The sequence below is a fragment of the Pseudophryne corroboree genome, chromosome 1, assembly GCF_028390025.1.
Source record: "Pseudophryne corroboree isolate aPseCor3 chromosome 1, aPseCor3.hap2, whole genome shotgun sequence".
Taxonomy (NCBI): domain Eukaryota; kingdom Metazoa; phylum Chordata; class Amphibia; order Anura; family Myobatrachidae; genus Pseudophryne; species Pseudophryne corroboree.
In genome coordinates, this window is record NC_086444.1 from 540152360 (window position 1) to 540159053 (window position 6694).

The window sequence follows — 6694 nt, forward strand, 5'->3', positions numbered from 1 at the left end:
TACACCGCTCTGTACTGATATATACAGTAATATATATACTTTTCTATAGCTTCTATACTGCTTGTCAGGACACATGGGTCACAGTTACACTGCTCTGTACTGATATACAGTAATATTATATATACTTTTCTATAGCTTCTATACTGCTTGTCAGGACACATGGTCACAGTTACTCCGCTCTGTACTGATATACAGTAATATTATATATACTTTTCTATAGCTTCTATACTGCTTGTCAGGACACATGGTCACAGTTACTCCGCTCTGTACTGATATACAGTAATATTATATATACTTTTCTATAGCTTCTATACTGCTTGTCAGGACACATGGGTCACAGTTACACCACTCTATCTGTACTGATATATACAATAATATATATACTTTTCTTATTTTCTATAGCTTCTATACTGCTTGTCAGGACACATGGGTCACAGTTACACCGCTCTGTACTGATATATACAATAATATATATACTTTTCTATAGCTTCTATACTGCTTGTAAGGACACATGGGTCACAGTTACACCGCTCTGTACTGATATACAGTAATATTATATATACTTTTCTATAGCTTATATACTGCTTGTCAGGACACATGGGTCACAGTTACACCGCTCTGTACTGATATATACAATAATATATATACTTTTCTATAGCTTCTATACTGCTTGTCAGGAGACATGTGTCACAATTACACTGCTCTGTATTGATATATACAATAATATATATACTTTTCTATAGCTTCTATACTGCTTGTCAGGACACATGGGTCACAGTTACACCGCTCTGTACTGATATATATACAATAATATATATATATACTTTTCTATAGCTTCTATACTGCTTGTCAGGAGACATATGTCACAGTTACACCGCTCTGTACTGATATACAGTAATATTATATATACTTTTCTATAGCTTATATACTGCTTGTCAGGACACATGGGTCACAGTTACACCGCTCTGTACTGATATATACAATAATATATATACTTTTCTATAGCTTCTATACTGCTTGTCAGGAGACATGTGTCACAATTACACTGCTCTGTATTGATATATACAATAATATATATACTTTTCTATAGCTTCTATACTGCTTGTCAGGACACATGGGTCACAGTTACACCGCTCTGTACTGATATATATACAATAATATATATATATACTTTTCTATAGCTTCTATACTGCTTGTCAGGACACATGTGTCACAGTTACACCGCTCTGTACTGATATACAGTAATATTATATATACTTTTCTATAGCTTCTATACTGCTTGTCAGGACACATGGGTCACAGTTACTCCGCTCTGTACTGATATACAGTAATATTATATATACTTTTCTATAGCTTCTATACTGCTTGTCAGGACACATGGGTCACAGTTACACTGCTCTGTACTGATATATACAATAATATATATACTTTTCTATAGCTTCTATACTGCTTGTCAGGACACATGTGTCACAGTTACAGCGCTCTGTACTGATATACAGTAATATTTTATATACTTTTCTATAGCTTCTATACTGCTTGTCAGGACACATGTGTCACAGTTACACTGCTCTGTACTGATATATACAATAATATATATACTTTTCTATAGTTTCTAGTATTACAGTGCAGCATTTTGGTGACTAACAGCATATAGCTGTAAAGTAGACCATTGCTGTATCTTGCAGCTCTGTGTCACTGCAAGTTTCTATCCATTCCATTTTCCTCCAGTGATTTGGACCAATAATACCATTGATTAGAACGAATAATTCCAGTGATTTTGTAGTTTCTTCCAGTGATTTGGACCAATAATACCATTGATTAGAACAATTAATTCCAGTGATTTTGTCATTTTCTTCCAGTGATTTGGACCAATAATACCATTGATTAGAACAAATAATTCCTGTGATATTGAGGTGTTTGTGTCACTTAGCTTAGCCATCCAGCGACCACAGTGCACCTCTTTTTCTCTTTTCTTTGCAACATGTGCTGTTTGGGGACTATTTTTTTAAGTGCCATCCTGTCTGACACTTCCGTATATGTCCAGTGGTACTGCCATTTGATATAATTCCCGACATTACTGCCATATAATTCCAGTGATTTTGTAATTTTCTTCCAGTGATTTGGACCAATAATACCATTGATTAGAACGAATAATTCCTGTGATTTTGTCATGTTCTTCCAGTGATTTGGACCAATATTACCATTGATTAGAACGAATAATTCCTGTGATATTGAGGTGTTTGTGTTGCTAAGCTTAGCTGTCCAGCGACCACAGTGCACCTCTTTTTCTATTTTCTTTGCATCATGTGCTTTTGGGGCCAATTTTTTGAAGTGCCATCCTGTCTGTCACTGCAGTGCCACTCCTAGATGGGCCAGGTGTTTGTGCCGCCCTCTTGGGTCGCTTTGCTTAGTCATCCAGAGACCTCGGTGCAAATTTTAGGACTAAAAATAGTATTGTAAGGTGTGAGGTGTTCAGAATAGACTGGAAATGAGTGGAAATTGTGGTTATTGAGGTTAATAATACTATAGGATCAAAATTACCCCCAAATTCTTTGATTTAAGCTGTTTTGAGGGTTTTTTGAAAAAAAACACCCGAATCCAGAACACACCCGAATCCGCCCAAAAAATTTCAGGGAGGTTTTGCCAAAACGCGTATGAATCCAAAACACGGCCACGGAGCCGAATCCAAAACCAAAACCCAAAAAATTTCCGGTGCACATCTCTAATATATACATACACATATAGAAGCTAATTTACAGCAGAGCATAGCACAGCACACACAGGGCCGTCTTAACAGCAGTGTAGGCCCCTGGGCACAGCAATGCACTGGGCCCCCTACCCATCCTCCAGGGCAGGCATTCCCAACCACGGTCCTCAAGGCACACTAACAGTCCTGGTTTTAGTGATATCCAGGTCTCAGCACAGGTGACTTAATTAGTAGCTCAGTTATTTTGATTTAACCATCTGTGCTGAAGCCTGGATATCACTAAAACCTGCACTGTTGGTGTGCCTTGAGAACCGCGGTTGGGAATGCCTGCTCCAGAGGTAGGGGGTGTTATCAGTTGCAGCTTTGATGTCCTGCGGGTGGTAGGGGGCGTTCTATCTTCCGCTCAGCATGTAGGACCTGGAGCAGTAATTTCTGATAATTACTCCTTTACTGCACAGATGGGGCTAAACTGTAGAAGTGGGCATTGGGCTGAATGAAGGGGCCCTGGTACATGACTTCCAGGGTGTTAGGGGGTATTTAATACGTAGGGGAGGGGTGGATAGTGGAGTGGGCTTAATATTTATAATTTTCCGGTGGGAGGGCAGCTTGCTTGACTGCAGATATCTCATGTTCCTGAAAATATATTTCTTAGCTTTGGAATTGGATAAAAAAACTAGAGAGTCTCACCTTTCAGGAGTTACTGGGGACTTGGGGATGAGAGTTCAGGAGCCAGAGCAATCCACCAACGAACATATAAAACTGCATATTAGGCGTGTGGAGCTGGAGCAGGGGCCAGCTGCTGGAAGGCTGATATCTCTGGTTCTGGGCATAGTACAGACAAGCTGCCAGGGTCCACCAAAAGGGGAGAGTCCCAGCTTTTGGACTATAACCTCAGAGAAACTCTAAGTCAGACAGAACCCGAGATATCTGTCTGGGAAGAGCAATTAACAGGCTTGGATGGGGACCCCTGCTTTCAAGTCGGATATCTCCAGTTCCCCAGGGCCGATTTTCAAAAACCTGGTACCCCTGGACAGAGGGGACCATCATCTATCAGCCTAGGGCCCTTGCACTCCTGGGGCCCTTGGGCAAGAGCCCATTGAGCCCATACGAAAAGACGGCCCTGAGCACACAGCAGCATGCCCCTTTAATACACTGACTATACACACAGATCAAGTTACAGCAGAGTACAGCACAGCACAGCACACAGACGTGACCACAGAGTGAAGGGAAAGCAGCCAACAAGTGCTCAGCACCTTTGGGAACTCTTTCAAGACTGTTGGAAAACCATTCCAGGAGACTACCTCATGAAGCTGATTGAGAGAATGCCAAGAGTGTGCAAAGCTGTTATCAAAGCAAAAGGGGGATACTTTAAGGAATATAAAATAGAAAACATATTTTGATTTGTTTAACATTGAATGAGAAGGTGTGTCCAAACTTTTGACTGGTACTGTATGTATACACACACACACACACACACACACACTTGTTTTTCTATCCGCATCGGGACCTATGTCTGGAACCTTCCTCATGGGGACCTATTCAGGAATACATGCCTCATGAGGACACCCACATAACTGATTTATTTTCGGGGTTAATTAGAGATAGAGGAAACATGTATTCAGCAGCAGATACATTTTATTCAGGAAAGGTTCTTTCTCATTACAGCAGTAATTCGGTTCTTAATGTAAAACTTAACCGAGAGCCAGTTCCGAGCCTTCAGCGCTTGTCGTTCTGCCCTTAGGCACGCATCACAGTCATTCTTGCCCGGCACCTTGAATGAGCGAATGAACCGAATCATGTGACGTTCAACAGCTTTCACTTCTGCTGGGGTCCACGGATTGCGCTTGGCACCCCTTTTGTCACCTGTGTGGGAGAAGAAAGGTCAGTCACCACGCAACGCCACCACCAGTCATGGACGCATCTCAAATGGAATGGACAGTCACACCCACCTTTAGCTGCACCTCCATCCGCCGCCAACACCACGCTGCCGGCTTCTTTTCCCATGTGCCCCATGGGAACCTCAGTATCTTGACTCTCTGGCTCATCTCCAGAGTCATCGCTCACCACCTGGATCGGCTCTGTGGATAGAGAAGGACAGGGAAACCGATCACACCAGCCCACTTAGACAGTCAGTCCCTGGAGCCACACTGTCAAGTGATACCTACCGTTTGGATCAATGGAGATCTCTTCCAGATTGTGGCCCCGGAATTCAGCCATTCTCCCTTGCTCGAGAGCCAGAAAGAGCTTGCTCAACTTGGCCAGTTAAAGGGTACCCTCCGGGAGGCAGTAATAATGACGATGCACCCGGATATCATGTCCAAGGAAATCAGCAAGCTGATCCATCTCTGTATCGCTCAGGTTGAGGACCCTGGAAAGTGTAGCCACATGCTTCCGTAGGTGGGTGGAAGATAATGCTTCGGGGTGCTTGGCCCCACTCTCCCGGGCGTAGAGACGTATGCTGTCGGATCCCCTATAATGGGACATGGCTGTTGGCCTAGCAAACATGTAGATATTGTGTGGGGTCACACCACATTCTGTCCGCTTCTCTGTGAGGAGCTCCATCGCTTTCTGCATGCTTGGGGATAACAGGACAGGGACTTTCCTGCCTCTTTTCCCAGGAATCTCAATACGGGAGAAGTGACGACAGAGTGCCTACTCCAGCTCTGACAGGGCCTGGGCCACATCACCCTGCAAATCGGCTGTGTGCCGTAAATCGAAGGAGGAGAGCAGCATCTTGGAAACCTCACCTTCTCTCCTGCGGTTGAAGAGAATCAGCTGCGTGAGGGTAACTTTGGCCAACATGGACCACTGCTTTTTGGAAGGGTGGGCGGACAACTCATCAATGTACTCTCGCTGACGGTCAAGGAGGTACAGGTTCAAGCGCTTAACATCATCAGTGAAGGGCAGAAGCAGCGGTGCATTCCATTTTATCTCTCGAAGTGTCTTCAGGGCAGCAGTGTAGATGAGCTCGCTCCACCTCGCCTCATAAATTTTCCGAAAGTTTCGGGCACGCTCCACTGTCAGGGCACTGCCCTCCATCAATGCCTGACACTCCACCATAGCAGAAATCTTCTGCAAGCTGTGTCCCACCTTAAGAGCCAACGAGGGTATTTTACATGTATTGGTGCGGTCATCGTAACCGGCCAGGCTCCTCACAGCATGCACCACTTGCAGGAAATTCCGTGGGCAAATGAAATCTTCCATACACCGCAACGGTGTGACCTTCATCGCCTTCAGCAAAGCCGCCCCACCTCTCTGAGCTTCTGACGGATGTAATCATGCTTGCTGACATCAGACCCCAGACGGTTGTAGAGGTGCTGACCGAACTGCATAATACAGCGGTCCCCTTTGATTACCGGTACCACATCATCATAATTCATTTCGCTCAGCAACTTCCAGAGGCCGGTGCCAACATCCTTCGGGAGAGGTGTGGCGTAAGTGAAGAGACCCTGCACCCTGGTTCTTCCAGGTTTGGGGCTGTCAATTTTGCGGAGCGGGCACCTCTTCACATGGCGCCACAGGTGCTTCCTGGAGAATAGCCCTTTACATTTTACACAGTGCATGAAATCTTGGGGATCCGTTGCTTCTTCCGGCTGCTTGCACGGTAGGAGGACTCCGCTGCCCTCACGGAGAACCCCGACATTATGGGCAAAGTTTCCCCGGGTGCGAATCAGGTCTAGCTGCACTGTCCTTTCCCTGGAGCGCTTCGGAAAGCTGAGTGCCCTTGCTACCTCATGCTCATTGTGGTGGACAGCTTGCACATGTCTCGCAATTTTTGAGAATGGCCTCTCGCACCACAGGCAGAAATTTTTCTTTTTATATGCAATCGAACCATCTGCTTTTCGGGTAAGTACCTGGACCGACACTGCGCGGGACGGATGGAGACTTGGTTCGGCCTCCGCGGAGCAAGCCCCGGACACTTCCAGATCCTGCCTGCCATGAAAAGACGTCTCCTCCCCTCCACTATCATCCGAGCTGCTCAACTCT